General features: G+C 46.1%; 2 non-coding genes across 2 annotated transcripts; both read left to right on the top strand.

Moving 5' to 3' along the window:
* Positions 1-10,125: 10,125 nt before the first annotated feature.
* Positions 10,126-10,197, top strand: trnaa-ugc. Its single transcript has one exon. It is a non-coding gene; the product is annotated as a tRNA-Ala (tRNA).
* Positions 10,198-10,645: 448 nt separating this feature from the next.
* On the top strand, positions 10,646-10,717 carry trnat-ugu. The gene has a single exon. It is a non-coding gene; the product is annotated as a tRNA-Thr (tRNA).
* The last annotated feature ends 10,114 nt before the right edge of the window (positions 10,718-20,831 follow it).

Genomic DNA, 20,831 nt, shown 5'->3' with positions numbered 1-20,831 from the left:
CTGATCCTTATTATCCTTAATCCAAATCCATGTCCGACCCCTATCAATCAACACCATCAGACTGGTCTTCGACCGAGTCTCGGAACAAAATTACAATTTGTCCCCTCGGCGCCAGGTTTAATGAATAGTAATTAACTATTCACTTACTGATCTGTTATTAACCCCTATCGGAACTTATCCAAATCCATGTCCGACCCCTATCAATCAACACCATCAGACTGGTCTTCGACCGAGTCTCGGTACAAAATTACAATTTGTCCCCTCGGCGCCAGGTTTAATGAATAGTAATTAACTATTCACTTACTGATCTGTTATTAACCCCTATCGGAACTAATCCAGGCCTCAAAAGTGATACCTCATCATTGAAAGCTATCAGACTGTGCTGACCGGGTCACGGGACAAAATTACAATTTATCCCCTCGGCGCCAGATTTAATGAATAGTAATTAACTACCCCCTTACTGATATCTCATCAATGATTTAATCACCCGGCCGTCGCCGGTTTGTACCACATATGTTCACTTCACTGTACTTTCAACTTATAATAATAATATAATAATAAATATATAATAATAATAATAATAATAATAATAATAATAATAATAATAATAATCTTGTCAGCAAATTATAAATTTACACAAGAATTCATACTTACTCGGAAATACTGATCAAAATTTAGACAGACTATACGACAATATGCAAAGTTTGATTTAACAGGTTTTGCTTACCTTGTTTATGGTGCACCTTTTAGATCAGTTTCCCGAGTTGAGCAGAATTATTGTCCTCCCCCGAATTTCTTTCACCCGTCTTTTTTGGAACCGTCCTTCCGTCACTCTCCTTCTCACACCCAATCAACTCTCTTCGACCGGACCGTTATTAAACCATCCTCCCGCTACCAAGTTCTGTTGATAAAAGGATATGTAGAAGGGTGAGCCGGTTAAGGATCGATTCAGACAAGGTGGTAGATTGTACGACAAGCGACAGATTTATTCAGAGTGAGAATATCTGGTACACGTATATACGGCTCTCCCATTCGCTCGCACAGAACAGCAGGAAAAAGAGAAAGAGTGAACCGTTACAATACAATTTATACAAAACAGAAAGTAGGTTGATTCTGGGAGATCGGATCTTTGGATTGGTTCAGCTGGGCCGTCCGTCTGTAGTCTTCCGCCATTGGCTCAGCTGGGCCGTCCGTCACTCTCGAATCCCGCTGTCACATCCGTTCAGCTAAAGGGGACTGTGTATGTGCTGGATGGGGGTATGTGTGCGTGAGTTATCCTGTAGGGGGCCCCACATCCTTTACTGTGATTTGTAGCCATGTATTTAGCAGTAGGCTGATCACTTGTATAAGAGAATAGCAATTCTTTACAGTTCAAATCCCATCTGTGCCTTTCTGAAAGATACCTGGTACCAAGAAAGGTTCTTTCACGGAAGGACTTTGAAGAAAAAAAAGTTTTCTCAAAATGGCAACCCTGCTGTGATATAGTAAGGGGATGTGTCTCTGAGGTACTACTTGAAATGCATGCGGTCTGAAGTTAATCCCCAAATTCTCTGATGAGTATATTTAGTTGTGAAATTAGCTTTTGCACAACTCTACTTTCCAGAATGTTGACATTTTAAGAAGGAAATAGATGTGCTAAGTCATCTGTTTTTGTAAACTGAAGCACATGGGTTCAATCCTTGTTCGACGTTTATGGAAGCTAGATGATATTATGGAAATGTACTTTCATTAGAACAGTGTAAAGAAAAGGTCAATTGTATTGATATGGCCACTACGACCTGTATGCTCTAGTCGGCTGGCCCTCGCTACATATTCATCGCCAGACCGACTCGCTCCAGGTCATCTTTTTAGTCTATGCTAGGTAAAGCTCCGCCTTATCTCAGCTCACTGGTCACGATAACAACACCCACCCGTAGCACGTGCTCCAGCAGGTATATCTCACTGGTCAACCCCCAAAGCCAACACCTCCTTTGGCCGTCTTTCCTTACAGTTCTCTGCTGACAATGACTGGAACGAATTGCAAAAATCGCTGAAGCTGGAGACATATTCCCTCACTAACTTTCAGTGTTGCCAACTTAGCGACTTAGTCACTGTATTTAGCAAGTATGAATACTTGCAGACATTTTCATTTTTCTCACTTTTTGTCTCTTCCACAATGTTATTCCTCACTCCTACAGTGTCCTTCACAATTACATGCACTGTAGAAAAGGCCCATGGAGTTGGTGGAATACTCCTTTAATTAATTGCCATTTACTCAGCTGGGCCAGGGGCGCTTTAATTAGGTCAGGTGGAAATGTCCTACAGATCTCAACTCTATAAAAGGAGGAAATTGCCATCGCCTGATCTCGCTGCTTTCTCTTCCCTAAATCCATCTTATCCAGAAGTTCTGTGCGTCCATGAATCCACGTAAGTCCACCGACTCTTACCTTTCATCTGAATGATCTGTGGTGATCGGGAGAGTGGGCCATTCAGTTATTGTTTATAGTTATCACCGCGGAGCGAGCGGCTTGGAGCGCACGCTTCAAACATATTGTGTAATGTGAATTGTTAATAATGACTGCTATGATTTGATCTTTGATTATGAATTTGATTGTATACATGTTATTTGTTTCCTTTGTGATGCAGCACAGACTACCAGTAAATATACCACTTTATGGTTAAAGGAATTCCTGCCTCAGTCTCATACATTCCTCTGTCACCTGACACGTGACCACCTGTTCACCTTCACTGTCAGTCATCCTACCTGTCCAGCACCCACACAGATTCCACTAATCTTTCAATGGTCCTTTGAGCCGGATGATGACTGAACCAAAGACAGGTGAAAAGGAAATGGAGGCGGAGAGGGAAGAATTGTCTCCACTGGAAGGAAGAAGGGAGGAGGAGAGAGCAGCTGAGGGAAAGGTCTTGGAACAAAGGAAATATCCAGGAGCTAAGCCTAAAGCAACAAAGGCTTCATCCTCAACTACCAGGAGCACCAGAAGAACCAGGCAAGCACCTGGTTATCTTAAGGACTATGTGGTCGAGGTTCCGACATCAAAGGGCAAGCCCACCAGAGCTCAAAGAGTTGATGGATCAACTATATGTTTCAGCCATCAACCATCCCCTCTGAGCCAAGGACCGGAAACTGTTTTGGAGCAGGAAAGTGGTCTACGTGAGGAACCTATGGAAGAGGTAACTCCCACTGCACAGGTCAACCAGCTTCCAGAGGCAGGCTCCGCTCACCCCCTTAACTAATGGGAAATCGTCGAAGCACTCTAGACGGAGTGGGAGTTCGACCAGTGGATACCCCTTTGGAAGTGGCCATGGCAGCCGCCATTCACTAGCCCTCAGCAATTCACAGAACGCTGTCCTACAAGAGAGGATGAAACTATTAGCTTTGGAGGAAATTGAGCGTCAGATTGAGGAGGAACGACAGGCTGACGAACGATGTCACCAATTGGATGTGCAGGCCCGTAGAGCTCTACAGGAAAGGGAATTCATTGCCAAGGACCTGGCACAGCAGCGACGGCACCGTCAAGCCAGAAGGGAATTAGAGGAGGCACGGATGGTCTCATCCTTCCTGGAGAGGAACGAACAGGGAGTTGACCTGACCACCCCTCCACATGGACCTGAACTGTCTGCCTTTCTTTCCCAATCTGCCTCTCTGGTACAGCATGGCACACAGTCCTCGGAGGCTCCGGGGTCAACAGCCAACACGGAGCACGGGAGACGGGCCGCTCCGCCAACGCCCTCTATGCCAGTGACACAAGTTAGCATTCCTCCATCTGGACAAAGCATCACTCCTTCGCCTTTCCGCCAATTACCAACCAAGGCAAATCGTTCCTTTCATCCAGGGCCAGGCCAGTCCTCAAACAACAGGTCGGAGGGCTCTCGCCCAATTCCGGCTGCCACAAATGGTGGGTCTGGGACAGTAGGTGACCGGCCCAATGAGGCCACAGTGGGCTCATCAGAAGTCCCGGGTTTATCCTTCACGCAAACAGAAGAGGGAGCCAACATTATGAAACTTCTAGTAGCCTCAGCCTATGGAATTCCCAGACCCAAACTGCCATACTTTGAAAATGGAAAGGAGAGTGAATTTGTCCTTTTGGAAATGGCATTGGAGAGTCTACTGGGTATTCACAGTCATCTGTCAGAACGCTACAAATACCAAGTACTAATGGATCATTTGCGGTTTCCAAGTGCATACAGGCTGGCCCAATCCTTTATGCATTCCGCAACACCATACACGACAGCTCTCCAGGCCCTGAAGGCAAGATATGGTGAGCCACGTCAGCTAGTCCAGAATGAACTAAACAACATCCTGAACACGTCTCCAATTAAAATGGGAGACCATGCTGCCTTCCAAGAATTCTCCCTGGCTGTCCAATCCCTGACCTCTATGCTCCAATCCGTTGAAGGAGAAGACGGGAACGAGCTAAAATGTGGCTCCCACGTGGACAGGCTTCTTAGCAAACTTCCAGTGTACCTCAGAGACAGTTTCATTGAACATTGTTTGAATAAGGGCATCCTGAAAGAGGGCTCGAGAAGCACCTATGCTCTCAGAGACCTGGCCACATGGTTGGAGGTGAAGGCAAAGGCGAAGAGCATCGCTCACCAGGCCACAATCTCCGCCATAGCCACAGGGGGAAGGAAGGAGTTTGAACGCCAGCAGGGACAGAACAGGCCAAATCCCACTACCATGTACTTAAATAGTGAGGCCGGGGAGGAACCCGGGAAGAAGACCCCTCTCAAGAGCAAGAACATCAAATTCCAGCCTTACTGCCCATATTGCAATAGTAAGGGGCACTTCCTTGGCTCATGCCCCAGAGTAAAAAAGCTCACTCAAACTCAATTGAAGGCCTGGATCACTTCAGGCGAGCGATGCTACAAGTGTGCCCGTAGCCATAAGGTGGAGACCTGCACATTGAGGAAACCCTGCAACCGCTGTAAAGAAATCCATCTCACCGTGTTGCATGATCTATTTCCCCAAGCAAAGAAGGAGCAGAGTATGCTCATGGTAGGAGCTGCAAAGGAGCTGTATCTCGACCAGCAGAACCGATCTCCAAGGGTCATGTTGAAGGTGGTCAAGGTCACTCTGCAAAGTGAAGGGAGAAGCATTGATACATTCGCCATTCTAGATGATGGGTCAGAAAGAACAATCATTCTCACAGCGGCCACCCGTCAGCTTAACCTGGAAGGGACCCCCGAGACCCTTAATCTCAGAACGGTGCGACACGATGTTATCCAAATGAAAGGCTCTGCTGTAACCTTCAGCATTTCACCTTCAGGAAACAGGGGCGTGGCCTATAACATCACCAATGCCTTCACGGCAGATGGCTTGAATCTCGCAGAGCACTCCTGCCCGGTAAGTGTTCTACAGAAACAATATCCTCATCTACGAGGATTGCCTCTTCCTAACCTGGCCAGAGTAGCACCACTTATCCTGATTGGGTCAGACCACCCACATCTCGTCACCCCGACTGAGCCTATACGAGCTGGACCAGAAGGAGGACCCATTGCTGTCCATACATCCTTGGGTTGGGCTGTGCAAGGTCCATCCCATCTACTTCTCTCCACCCAAGCTGTACAGTCACAGCAAGTCCTCTTCACCAGAAGCAATCCAGATGCAGCCACTGACCTCCTTCGGAATGTTGAGATGCTATGGAAGATGGACACCTTCTCCAACCGGAAGCTACAGGAGGTCACTCGCTCGAAAAATGACTCCTATGCATTAGACCTCCTGGAGAAGAGCACCACCACCACTGAAATGGATGGAGTTCGCAGGTATGCAACCCCACTGCTACGGGTGCCCAACCATCCTCCTCTGGCAACCACGACACGGGCTGTACTCCCACTACTGCGTGGAACAGAGCGACGCCTGGTGAAGAATCCTGAGCTTGCAGAAGTTCATAACCGAGAGATTCATAACCTTGTGAAGGCAGGCTACGTCACTGAAGTGACAGCTCATGAAGAGGGAAACGCACTCCGTGAATCCTGGTATCTCCCTCACCATGTTATCCAGCAACATGGTGGGAAGTATAGACTTGTCTTCAACTGTTCATTCCAAGCAGCTGGTCAAAGCCTGAATGACTGTCTACTCCCGGACCAACCTTAGGTCCTTCCTTGCTCGGTGTCCTTCTCCGGTTCCGGCAGCACTCTACAGCCATCAGTGGAGACATCAAAGCCATGTTTCATCAGATTCGTTTACTGCCTTCCGACACCACACTGCTCCGGTTCATATGGCGAAATATGGAACGAGATGCAGAGCCCACAATCTATGAATGGCAGGTACTCCCATTCGGCACCACCTGCAGTCCTTGCTGTGCCATATACGCTCTGCAGAGACACGCACGGGAGCATCCAGACAGTGACCCAGAAGTATTGGATTCAGTGGAAAATGCCTTCTATGTGGATAACTGCTTACAAAGCATCCCATCCACGGCTGAAGCGAAATCACTCCTTGATAAAGTGCGGAATCTCCTGTCCAAAGGGGGATTTGAGGTCCGACAGTGGGCTAGTAACAGAGCGGAGGTTATCCAGCACCTCCCGCCACAAGCTAGGTCCAGTAGCAGTGAACTATGGCTAACGCAGTCTGGTGCTAACCCAGAAGAGCCCACTCTAGGACTGAGGTGGAGCTGCCTACCGGATACCTTGGGGTATAGGCACCGCTCATCCGAGTACCGAAACCCCCACTCTGCGCACCATCTATCGGACCCTGGCCAGTCAATACGATCCCCTTGGGTATATCCTGCCATACACAACACGGGCCAAAGTCTTAGTCCAGGACCTGTGGCAGACCAAGAGGACTGGGATGAACCAATCCACCCAGCTGACCTAGTGGAACGATGGATCTGTTGGGAAACTGAGTTAACGGAGCTCTCTGATGTCCAAATGCCAAGATGTTATGTACCATCCTGTGTTGACCAACTGGGATCATGCCTGGAACTGCATGTGTTCTGTGACGCTTCGGAGCGAGCTTATGGGGCGGTTTCCTATCTTAGAGTGGAGGATAAGGCAGGCCACACCCATGTCTCCTTTGTCATGGCCAGGTCCAGGGTCGCACCCAAGAAGCAGTTGTCAATGCCTAGGCTGGAACTCAGTGCTGCCCTTTCCGGAGCCCAGTTGGCCTCTACCTTGCGAGATGAGCTCACCTTGCCAATCCAAAGGATCATCTACTGGAGTGATTCGACCACTGTATTGACATGGATCAAGTCGGAGTCCTGCAGGTATAAGGTGTTTGTCGGGACTCGCATTGCGGAAATCCAAGACCTAACAGAAGTCCAGGACTGGAGGTATGTTGATAGCATAAACAATCCTGCTGATGACATTACTAGAGGTAAAACCCTTAAGGAATTGGCTAAACCCCATCGCTGGAGCTTGGGACCACCATTCTTGTCCCAACCAGAGAATGAGTGGCCGACAGCCCCCAGGCGTGCGGCCCCTCCGCGACCGACTGAAGCTCATGAGTTAAGGAAGTCTGCCCAATGCTACAGCATTTCTACGGAACCAACAACGGCTCTCCCTGACCTAACACAATCCCAAACACTGCCGGATCTGATCACAGCCACAAACCAGACCGCAGATGGGGTGGCTTCTATACCTACCTCCCTCGCGGCAGAGACACTACTCCTCCAGCAAGCACAAGCAGTTAGCTTCCCTGAGGAGTTCAAAGCTCTGAAAGCCGGTAGGAAAGTGGCTAAGGGCAGCCGTCTTTCTCTCTTGCCCCAGAATATGATCCAATCCTTGGAGTGATCAGAGTTGGAGGAGGCTGCGCCAAGCGGAGGTTTTGGACCCAGATGCTATCCACCCAATTATCCTCGACTCCAGACACCCTCTTACCAGGCTCCTCATCAAGAGTTATGATGAGCGGCTTCTCCACCCAGGGCCAGAGAGGGTCTATGGGGAGATGAGGCGGAAGTACTGGATAATTGGAGGACGAGGAGCCATTCGTAAGCACCAATACGCCTGCGTAGAATGTCAGAGATGGCGGGCCGGAGCTACGGTGCCCAAAATGGCAGATTTACCCCCTGCTCGCTTGCGCCTCCTTAAACCACCCTTCTGGTCAACAGGAGTAGATTGCTTCGGCCCCTTGATGATCAAGTTAGGTCGTCGTGTGGAAAAGCGCTGGGGCATTCTATTCAAGTGTATGACAACCAGATGTGTCCACCTGGACCTACTGGAGAGTTTGGATACGGAAGCCTTCCTCATGGCCCTACGGCGGTTTATCTCCCGACGGGGAAACCCTACGAGATCCTGGCTGACAGAGGTACGAACTTCAAGGCAGGAGAAGCCAGGTTGGAGGAAGCCTTCCAAGCCATGGAACCCAGCCTCCAGGATCAGCTGATGGACCAACAAATCTCATTCAAATTTAACCCTCCAGGCGCTCCTCATTTTGGAGGAACATGGGAGCGAGAGATCAAATCTGTAAAGACGGCCTTACGAGTCGTACTAGGGGTCCAAACTGTCACTGAAACGGTCTTGAGGACTGTCCTGATAGAGGTGGAAGGGATTCTGAACTCCAAACCCTTGGGATATCTCTCTGCAGACATCGCTGACCCCGATCCGGTTACACCGAATATGCTCTTGATGGGACGTCGAGATGCGTCACTTCCTCAAGCCATGTATGCTGATACCAACCTCGTAGGCAGACGCCGGTGGCGACACAGCCAAATCTTAGCTGACCATTTTTGGGCCCGATTCATTCGGGATTACCTACCAAGTCTACAGCACAGAGGGAAATGGCGGAGAGAAATGGCCAGCCTGGAAACTGGCCAAGTAGTAATGATGGTGGACCCTCAGCTGCCTCGAGCCTCCTGGCCGGTGGGCCGTATAACTAAGACCATGCCTGGGACCGATGGTCGTGTTAGATCAGTGGAAATCCAGGTGAAGAACCGGACATATATCCGGCCAGTTGCCCGACTGATTCCTCTCCCTGAGATGACAGAGGATGGGGAGCAATGAGCCTTTTTGAGGAATGTGGAAATTAACAAATTTCCGGGGTGGCTGTAGAAAAGGCCCATGGAGTTGGTGGAATACTCCTTTAATTAATTGCCATTTACTCAGCTGGGCCAGGGGCGCTTTAATTAGGTCAGGTGGAAATGTCCTACAGATCTCAACTCTATAAAAGGAGGAAATTGCCATCGCCTGATCTCGCTGCTTTCTCTTCCCTAAATCCATCTGATCCAGAAGTTCTGTGCGTCCATGAATCCACGTAAGTCCACCGACTCTTACCTTTCATCTGAATGATCTGTGGTGATCGGGAGAGTGGGCCATTCAGTTATTGTTTATAGTTATCACCGCGGAGCGCGGCTTGGAGCGCACGCTTCAAACATATTGTGTAATGTGAATTGTTAATAATGACTGCTATGATTTGATCTTTGATTATGAATTTGATTGTATACATGTTATTTGTTTCCTTTGTGATGCAGCACAGACTACCAGTAAATATACCACTTTATGGTTAAAGGAATTCCTGCCTCAGTCTCATACATTCCTCTGTCACCTGACACGTGACCACCTGTTCACCTTCACTGTCAGTCATCCTACCTGTCCAGCACCCACACAGATTCCACTAATCTTTCATGCACAATTATGCAAATTAGGTGATGACATCATTTAGCAACTTCTAGCGACTTTTAGGACAGCCAATAGCTACTTTCCTTACTGAGGTGTTGGCAACACTGCTAACTTTAAACATCGGCTATCTGAGCAGCTAACTGATCGCTGCAGCTGTACAAAGCCCATCTGTAAATAGCCCACCCAATCTACCTACCTAATCCCCATATTGTTTTAATTTACTTTCTGCTCTTTGCACACCAGTATTTCTACTTGCACATCATCATCTGCTCATCTATCACTCCAGTGTTAATTTGCTAAATTGTAAATACTTTGCTACAAAGGCCTATTTATTGCCTTACCTCCATTTGCACGCACTGTATATAGACTTTCTTTTTCTTCTTCTATTGTGTTATTGACTGTACGCTTGTTTATTCCATCTGTAACTCTGTGTTGTTGTTTGTGTTGCGCTGCTTTGCTTTATCTTGGCCAGGTCGCAGTTGAATATGAAAACTTGTTCTCAACTGGCTTACCTGGATAATTATTGTTGAAATTTAAAAAAATAAGAAACATTTTTATCCTTCACAGAAAGGGGATGTTGCTCAGTGGTAGAGCGCATGCTTTGCATGTATGAGGTCCTGGGTTCAATCCCCAGCTTCACCATAGCATTTTTTGCATTGACCCATCTCCTTTCCAGAATGTTGAAATTCTCAGCAGGAAACAGAGATGTGCTGAATAATTTGCGCTTGTAATCTGAAGAACATGTGTTCAATCCCTGTTCCTACATTTATGGAACAGAAGTGGCATGGTTGCCAACTTCAATTGCATCATATTCAAAAACTGAAGTTCATGGGTTAGATGACTGTCCATACTTGCTTGTATTTAGAATTGCTGCTATCATTTCATTGTAGTTTCAATGGAGTGGTGTATATAAAAAGTACATTGTATTAATATTGCATTTTATCTGCAAATAAAATGGTATCGAAGCTCAGAGGGGAGTGCATGCTATTTATGTATGAGGTCCTTGGTTCAATCCCAAGGTTGTGTGCCAAATTCACATTACACAACTCCTACTTTCCAGAATGTTGATAAATATCTTACAGCATAAAGTGGCATGGTGGCCAAGCGGTAAGGCGTCGGTCTTGTAAACTGGAGATCATGGGTTCAAATCCCATCTGTGCCTTTCTGAAAGATACCTGGTACCAAGAAAGGCTCTTTCACGGAAGGACTTTGAAGAAAAAAAAGTTTTCTCAAAATGGCAACCCTGCTGTGATATAGTAAGGGCATGTGTCTCTGAGGTACTACTTGAAATGCATGCGGTCTGAAGTTAATCCCCAAATTCTCTGATGAGTATATTTAGTTGTGAAATTAGCTTTTGCACAACTCTACTTTCCAGAATGTTGACATTTTAAGAAGGAAATAGATGTGCTAAGTCATCTGTTTTTGTAAACTGAAGCACATGGGTTCAATCCTTGTTCGACGTTTATGGAAGCTAGATGATATTATGGAAATGTACTTTCATTAGAACAGTGTAAAGAAAAAATGTCAAATGTATTGATATGGCCACTACGACCTGTATGCTCTAGTCGGCTGGCCCTCGCTACATATTCATCGCCAGACCGACTCGCTCCAGGTCATCTTTTTAGTCTATGCCAGTGGAGAGAACGGAGGAGCGGGGTGACGTGAGAGAACTTGGGAAGGTTGAACACCAGACGGGCTGCGGCGTTCTGGATGAGTTGAAGGGGTTTAATGGCACAGGCAGGGAGCCCAGCCAACAGCGAGTTGCAGTAATCCAGACGGGAGATGACAAGTGCCTGGATTAGGACCTGCGCCGCTTCCCGTGTGAGGCAGGGTCGTACTCTGCGGATGTTGTAGAGCATGAACCTACAGGAACGGGCCACCGCCTTGATGTTGGTTGAGAACGACAGGGTGTTGTCCAGGATCACACCAAGGTTCTTAGCGCTCTGGGAGGAGGATACAATGGAGTTGTCAACCGTGATGGCGAGATCATGGAACGGGCAGTCCTTCCCCGGGAGGAAGAGCAGCTCCGTCTTGCCGAGGTTCAGCTTGAGGTGGTGATCCGTCATCCACACTGATATGTCTGCCAGACATGCAGAGATGTGATTCGCCACCTGGTCATCAGAAGGGGGAAAGGAGTAGATTAGTTGTGTGTCGTCTGCATAGCAATGATAGGAGAGACCATGTGAGGTTATGACAGAGCCAAGTGACTTGGTGTATAGCGAGAATAGGAGAGGGCCTAGAACAGAGCCCTGGGGGACACCAGTGGTGAGAGCGCGTGATGAGGAGACAGATTCTCGCCACGCCACCTGGTAGGAGCGACCTGTCAGGTAGGACGCAATCCAAGCGTGGGCCGCGCCGGAGATGCCCAACTCGGAGAGGGTGGAGAGGCACACATGTTAATTTATGAAATGCATTCCAGGTGACTACCTCATGAAGCTGGTTGAGAAAATGCCAAGAGTGTGCAAAGCTGTCATCAAGGCAAAGGGTGACTACCTTGAAGAACCCTTTTGACTGGTAATATATATATATATATATGGATGATTTACAAAGCCAGGCACATTTAACAATTAGGCTATTGATTATAGACCTAATTTAGTTGGGTTTTCCTCTCTCCTCAATTTTCTTAGACAATTAGGCTAAGGCAAGGGCTGTTTCCCCGTCTCTGCTGCTGCTGCTGCCTCTGCAGCATTGTTCTCAATCCCAATATGCTGGTTAACTTTATTAACTCCTATGCACATAGCAACATAGGAAAGGGGGCAATTCTAAGGAGCACTGAAGATTATGTTTCAGAACCACGGACAGCGACCGTATCCAATGTAGGAGAAAGCGCATTTGTTGTAAAATAATATTTGATTTATTAGTGTTGCACCATTATTTTTACATAATATAACCATATACAATGTCAGTATCACATATTAGCGTGATGGACTGTGCCCTCCCTGTGGCCTCGGCAATCGATTAGTCAACTGAGACAGGCGCGAATCAGACAGGTGTCCATGCGCACCATGAAGAAAAAAAACTTTTGCGACTGCTCGAATTAAGAAATCCCAGTCAACCAACAGCCTATTGACCAAACTGTCGACCAAATGGGGTCAGCCCTAGATTTACTATTAGGAGATAAAAGGGTATTGCATGGGCAATTTACCTTCCTCAGAACAACATGCTGTAGGGGCAGGTTATAGATATGAAAGATATCACAAATATCCACATCTCTGCTCAATCTATTCCCTTACTTTGACTTTATTTCTCTTTACGGCATCCTGCTCCTTCTGAGGCAGGTTATCCTTCTTCACCTCATCTTCATCATTCTGATTATCAACAAAATCTCTCTCAGCTGCATCAGTATCAGTGCTCTGTTCAACTGTGGACCTGTTGGCACTGGTCCTCCTCTTGGTCTAAAATGACAATACAGTCAATGACATACTGTATGTTGCCGTTGCTATACAGGCCTTTGAGAAGAGCTACAGTAAACAATTGGTGATTGAATATTAAGAGATGGAAGTCTGTTGTAAGGACAATTTACCCTCCAACCTCACAACAACACGTTATATGGCATATTGGACAGGTTTAAAGTGTGGACAGGTAAGGCCCCAGATTTCCCTTTCTCTCCTCAGTCTATTCTCTCACCTTAACTTTTCTCCTTGTCACAGCCTTCAGCTCGATCTGAGGCAGGGGATCCTTCACTTCACTATCTTCTGGATAGTTTAAACCCAGGATATCATTCTTCATTTTCTGGACTTGACCTTCCAAACCTTGATGATCACGTGGATCATCTTCGTTTAAACTCTGGAAGAAATTAGACCATTCTTTACATGCTCATGGATATGGACAATATACCACAGCTAAGAGCTGTTCTTACACATGACACAATGCACAGTTATTATAAACTGGTTACCAACTTAATTAGACAAGTACAAATAAATGTTTTGCCATACCCATGGTATACGCTCTGATATACCACAGCTGTCAGCCAATCAGCATTCAGGGCTCAAAACACCCAGTTTATAATTGCCAATATATAAAACATTTTACAGAACAGGTTTTCGCTATAATACACATAGATCCTATTGCCTGATATCAAGATTCGTAATTAATGCGTTATGGAGTGACCTAGTATTATAATAATTTAGGTATAATTATGATAAATAGCCTACTGCTGTTATCTTTGCAAGGATCATATTTCAAATCAAATCACATTTATTTGTAAGTCGCTCTGGATAAGAGCGTCTGCTAAATGACTTAAATGTAAATGTTTATATAGCCCTTCGTACATCAGCTGATATCTCAAAGTGCTGTACAGAAACCCAGCCTAAAACCCCAAACAGCAAGCAATGCAGGTGTAGAAGTTTGATGTATAACAAGTCCCATAGGTGATACATTTTTTTCCAATATTAAAAATGATAATATTAGCGCCACATTAACGTTAGCCCACACCGCCACCCAGCTGCCACTACTTGCGGCACCCCTATCGGCATGTCCTGTAAACCCTGTGGTTCCTGCCGCAGCATTAAAAAAGACGGTGCAGCGGTTCCTGCACCACTGCATGGGGCTTCTCTGTTCGCAATTCATAGGCTTACCTTATTATCCTCCATGGTTAAAGTCTATGGCTGGAGCCTATGTTCCCATCATGTAAAACTTTACCAAGTGATTACCAAAGAGATAAACTATCGCATGTTATACGGTAACTCAGCCAACGTCATAATGTGAATGCACTTTGACGCAATAAAACAACTTCAGGGATGATCTGTCAATCAATGCAATCAGCGACGCAATACTGGATCCCCAGACCACTGAAAAGACCACTCGAAACAATAAATACTGGATCCCCAGACCACTAAAAAGACTACTAGAAACAATAAATACTGGATCCCCAGACCACTAAAACGACCACTCAAAACAATAAATACTGGATCCCCAGACCACTAAAAAGACCACTAGAAACAATAAATACTGGATCCCCAGACCACTAAAAAGACCACTCAAAACAATAAATACTGGATCCCCAGACCACTAAAAAGACCACTCGAAACAATAAATACTGGATCCCCAGACCACTAAAACGACCACTCAAAACAATAAATACTGGATCCCCAGACCCCTAAAACGACCACTCGAAACAATAAATACTGGATCCCCAGACCACTAAAAAGACCACTCAAAACAATAAATACTGGATCCCCAGACCACTAAAACGACCACTCGAAACAATAAATACTGGATCCCCAGACCACTAAAACGACCACTCAAAACAATAAATACTGGATCCCCAGACCACTAAAAAGACCACTCAAAACAATAAATACTGGATCCCCAGACCACTAAAAAGACCACTAGAAACAATAAATACTGGATCCCCAGACCACTAAAACGACCACTCGAAACAATAAATACTGGATCCCCAGACCACTAAAATGACCACTCGAAACAATAAATACTGGATCCCCAGACCACTAAAACGACCACTCGAACCACTGGATCCCCAGACCACTAAAACGACCACTCGAAACAATAAATACTGGATCCCCAGACCACTAAAAAGACCACTCAAAACAATAAATACTGGATCCCCAGACCACTAAAACGACCACTCGAAACAATAAATACTGGATCCCCAGACCACTAAAAAGACCACTCAAAACAATAAATACTGGATCCCCAGACCACTAAAACGACCACTCAAAACAATAAATACTGGATCCCCAGACCACTAAAACGACCACTCAAAAAAAGAACACAGACCACTAAAAAGAAACAATAAATACTGGATCCCCAGACCACTAAAAAGACCACTAGAAACAGTAAATACTGGTGTATTAGCTACGTTTCCGTTTTTCTGTACAATAATATGATGAAAAAACAAATAAATAAATATAGTTTTGAATAAATGAGGACAGAAGCATGTGTTGTTGGGTCAGAGGCGAAGGGTCAAAGTTGAAATGAGAAAAGATGGTGGGCAGAAAGACGTTCACCTTGGTGGCAGCAAAATAAACTTCAGAGAGCCAGTTATTAAAAATGATTCCAACTACATCGTAGCTGACATGAGCTAAACCTGAATGAACTGTATGTCACAAGTATGGCATGGATGCCAACTGTAGCCCTGACTAGCTACTGTGGCTAGCACGTTAGCTAACGTGTTACTGTATAGCTACAACACAAGTATTCTAATCTTGAGAGAAACGTAACATTGGATATTGTTGTCTGTGGTACTGTAGCTCAGTTGGTACAGCATGGCACTTGCTACGCAAGAATTATGGGTTCGATTCCCGGGAGCACCCATATGTACACGTGCATGGCCATCGCAATGAACTATTGTTTATACAGACGACTCGTTGCAGAAGCTTCCGTACATCGTCCTTGATCGACCAACTCAAACGAAAATAGCGTTTCCACTTAACAGCTGCATATTCAGTATCTCTAGGAACAATACTTTGCGGTACGAAGCAAGCGTGATCGTAGCTAAATCGCTTTGGGTAAAAGTTATTACTAAATGGCTTATACACTGAACCAGTGCAGTGGTGGAAAAAGTACCCAATTGTCATACTTGCCTGAGTCATTTTCTATTAAGTTATCTTTACTTTTACTCAAGTTAAAGTCACCCAGTAAAATACTAGAGTAATAGTCTAAAAGTATTTGATTTTAAATATACTTAAGTATCAAACATGTAATTCGATAAAATATACTTATAAACCTATAAATCATTTCAAATTCCTTCTATTAATAAGCAAACCAGACGGCACCATATTCTTTAATTTTTTTGTCCTTTATGGATAGCCAGGGGCTTCAACACTGACATCATTTACAAATTAAGCAGATCTAGATTAGAATGTTAGATTACAACATTGTGCAAGGTTATTGTCCATTGTGCCAATGAAGCTGTTCTTATGCCACACCCTCGGGAGTGTGGTGTCAGGAAAATAACCTCACCCTCAACTTCAACAAAACAAAGGAGATGATCGTGGACTTCAGGAAACAGCAGAGGGAGCACCCACCCTATCCAAGGACAGTAGTGGAGAAGTTGAAAGTTTTAAGTTCCTCGGCGTACACATCACGGACAAATTGAAATGGTCCACCCACACTGACCGCATGGTGAAGAAGGCACAACAGCGCCTCTTCAACCTCAGGAGGCTGAAGAAATTTGGCTTGTCACCAAAAACGGTCACAAACTTTTACAGATGCACAATCGAGAGCATCCTGTCAGGCTGTATCACCGCCTGGTACAGCAACTGCACAACGCATCACCGGGGGCAAACTACCTGCCCTCCAGGATACCTACACCACCTGATGTCACAGGAAGGCCATAAAGATCATCAAGGACAACAACCACCCGAGCCACTGCCTGTTCACCCTGCTATCATACAGAAGGCGAGGTCAGTACAGGTGCATCAAAGCTGGGACCGAGAGACTGAAAAACAGCTTCTATCTCAAGGCCATCAGACTGTTAAACAGCCATCACTAACATCGAGTGGCTGCTGCCAACATACTGACTCAATCTCTAGCCACTTTAATAATAAAAAAATTGGATGTAATAAATGCATCACTAGTCACTTTAAACAATGCCACTTTATATAATGTTTCCATACCCTATATTACTCATCTCATATGTATATACTGTACTCTATACCATCTACTGCATCTTGACTATGCGTTTGGCCATCGCTCATCCATATATTTATATGTACATATTCTTATTCATTCCTTTACACTTGTGTGTATAAGGTAGTTGTTGTGAAATTGTTAGATTACTTGTTAGATATTACTGCGCGGTCGGAACTAGAAGCACAAACATTTCGCTACACTCGCATTAACATCTGCTTACCATGTGTATTTGATTGAATGTTTTCCCCATTAAACCTACCACTGCTTTGATTTATAATTTGATCAGTATTGGTTTATGCTGTGTTACAATTTGTGTTTAATCAATAAACACATTTTAAAAAATCCCTATAGGCTGTCTCATCGTCGTTGGCGATCAGGCCCTACAACAATCGTGTCATTGGCTAACTTAATGATGGTGTTGGAGTCGCAGGTGAACATGGAGTACAGAAAGGGACTAAGCAGGCACCCCTTAGGGGTCCCCGTGTTGAGGATCAGCATGGCAGATATGATGTTGCCTACCCTCACCACCTGGGGTTGGCCTGTCAGGAAGTCCAGGATCCAGTTACAAATTGTTGCCTACCCTCACCACCTGGGGGCAGCTCATTAGGAAATGACAGGATCCAGATGCAACTGGTTTCAAGTGGCCAAGAGAACTCATGTGATCTCCTACTGCTAACTATTGGACGAACTGGGAATCAGACAGGGGAATATTTATATCAATGGATAGGTAGAGACTTCAGCTTTCTTCTCATGTGTATATCCTGTAAAATGAAAAACGTTGCACAAACCCCGCACTTTTAAAATGGCTATGTTCCTATGGAAATGTGCACATGCACAAAAAAATCAAATTCCAGTACAAATAAATAGGATCGATTGAGCACGTCACACCTGAAGAAAGGACTCTCACGATGGCCGTCTTCGCCACTCTACCAGCTGACATCCAAGCAGGTGAGTAACACTTAGAGAGCACTCTGACAGGTGCCGTTTGTCATGACATCTTAGCAGAACCTTTCAACTGGCCAGTGTTTAGAAGCTACGGTTTGCATTTGTTTACATCCTGTTCCTCTTGTTTCCCTTTCCAGAGGATGTTGCTGTGGTCATCCCGGATGTCACCCCACACGTCACCAAGAATCTTTAATGAACATGAATTTAAATACAATTGACTTGAGGATCAGAGCAGGCAGGCTGACTGGCTAGCCCTGTGCCTCTACCTCTGTGAGGTTCATCTCAACCAAGAGGTTGTGTGGGTTGTCTTTCTCTCTGTGGGTGTGAATCACTATGACCTCTCCCTCTGCCTGCCATTTGGCTGATCAGAAGCCTTCTGCTCTTTCTTACTCACATGAACAGGAGGAATGGCCTCTGGGGTAACCTCCTCCTCTATCTAATGCCTCTTCCACCTCCTCTTTCTGACTGTGTTCGACTGAGGTCACTCGTTCTCTCTCCCTGGGTGTTGGATAGATAGTTCCTCCTCCTCTGTGTCTTTGTGATGGTGGAGGGAGTTATCCTGTTCCGGTTCCCTCTAAGGGTGTGCACCGTAATCTCTTTCGGTTTGTTGAGGGGTTCAGTGGTTTTGGAGGGAGTCTGAAGTTCGATCTCTAGCGATGAGTGTGGGGTCTGTCAAATCAAATCAAATGTATTTTTATCAGCTGGTCCTTCTGTAGCTCAGTTGGTAGAGCATGGCGCTTGTAACGCCAGGGTAGTGGGTTCGATTCCCGGGACCACCCATACGTAGAATGTATGCACACATGACTGTAAGTCGCTTTGGATAAAAGCGTCCGCTAAATGGCATATACATATATATATATAAAGTGCTGTACAGAAACCCAGCCTAAAACCCCAAACTGCAAGCAATGCAGGTGTAAAAGCACAGTGGCTAGGAAAAACTCCCTAGAAAGGCCAAAACCTAGGAAGAAACCTAGAGAGGAACCAGGCTATGAGAGGTGATCGTAGCTAGCTACATAGCTAGCTACATAGCCGTCTTTGTATCAAAGATAATTGTGTAGTCTAGAGCGATTTTCTAGGTTAGCTAGCCAGCTATTGTCGTTCTTTTAGCGCAACGTAACGTAATCAACACTAGCCAGCTAGCCCCCGAATAGCAGCATTGTAGAAACTATTACACTCAACGGAACGACTTGATTAGTGTAGTGTCAACAACGCAGCCACTGCCAGCTAGCCTACTTCAGCAGTACTGTATCATTTTAATGATTTTAGTCAATAAGATTCTTGCTACGTAAGCTTAACTTTCTGAACATTCGAGACGTGTAGTCCACTTGTCATTCCAATCTCCTTTGCATTAGCGTAGCCTCTTCTGTAGCCTGTCAACTATGTGTCTGTCTATCCCTGTTCTCTCCTCTCTGCACAGACCATACAAACGCTCCACACCGCGTGGCCGCGGCCACCCTAATCTGGTGGTCCCAGCGCGCACGACCCACGTGGAGTTCCAGGTCTCCGGTAGCCTCTGGAACTGCCGATCTGCGGCCAACAAGGCAGAGTTCATCTCAGCCTATGCCTCCCTCCAGTCCCTCGACTTCTTGGCACTGATGGAAACATGGATCACCACAGATAACACTGCCACTCCTACTGCTCTCTCTTCGTCCGCCCACGTGTTCTCGCACACCCCGAGAGCTTCTGGTCAGCGGGGTGGTGGCACCGGGATCCTCATCTCTCCCAAGTGGTCATTCTCTCTTTCTCCCCTTACCCATCTGTCTATCGCCTCCTTTGAATTTCATGCTGTCACAGTTACCAGCCCTTTCAAGCTTAACAACTTTATCATTTATCGCCCTCCAGGTTCCTCGGAGAGTTCATCAATGAGCTTGATGCCTTGATAAGCTCCTTTCCTGAGGACGGCTCACCTCTCACAGTTCTGGGCGACTTTAACCTCCCCACGTCTACCTTTGACTCTTTCCTCTCTGCCTCCTTCTTTCCACTCCTCTCCTCTTTTGACCTCACCCTCTCACCTTCCCCCTACTCACAAGGCAGGCAATACGCTCGACCTCATCTTTACTAGATGCTGTTCTTCCACTAACCTCATTGCAACTCCCCTCCAAGTCTCCGACCACTACCTTGTATCCTTTTCCCTCTCGCTCTCATCCAACACTTCCCACACTGCCCCTACTCGGATGGTATCGCGCCGTCCCAACCTTCGCTCTCTCTCCCCGCTACTCTCTCCTCTTCCATCCTATCATCTCTTCCCTCTGCTCAAACCTTCTCCAACCTATCTCCTGATTCTGCCTCCTAAACCCTCCTCTCCTCCCTTTCTGCATCCTTTGACTCTCTATGCCCCCTATCCTCCAGGCCGGCTCGGTCCTCCCCTCCCACTCCGTGGCTCGACGACTCATTGTGAGCTCACAGAACAGGGCTCCGGGCAGCCGAGCGGAAATGGAGGAAAACTCGCCTCCCTGCGGACCTGGCATCCTTTCGCTCCCTCCTCTCTACATTTTCCTCTTCTGTCTCTGCTGCTAAAGCCACTTTCTACCACTCTAAATTCCAAGCTTCTGCCTCTAACCCTAGGAAGCTCTTTGCCACCTTCTCCTCCCTCCTGAATCCTCCTCCCCCTCCCCCCTCCACCCTCTCTGCAGATGACTTCGTCAACCATTTTGAAAAGAAGGTCGACGACATCCGATCCTCGTTTGCTAAGTCAAACGACACCGCTGGTTCTGCTCACACTGCCCTACCCTGTG

Source organism: Oncorhynchus gorbuscha, linkage group LG11 (genome assembly GCF_021184085.1).
Source record: "Oncorhynchus gorbuscha isolate QuinsamMale2020 ecotype Even-year linkage group LG11, OgorEven_v1.0, whole genome shotgun sequence".
NCBI lineage: Eukaryota > Metazoa > Chordata > Actinopteri > Salmoniformes > Salmonidae > Oncorhynchus > Oncorhynchus gorbuscha.
Note: the sequence above shows the minus strand (reverse complement) of the source record. Positions and strands in the feature narration are given on the sequence as shown.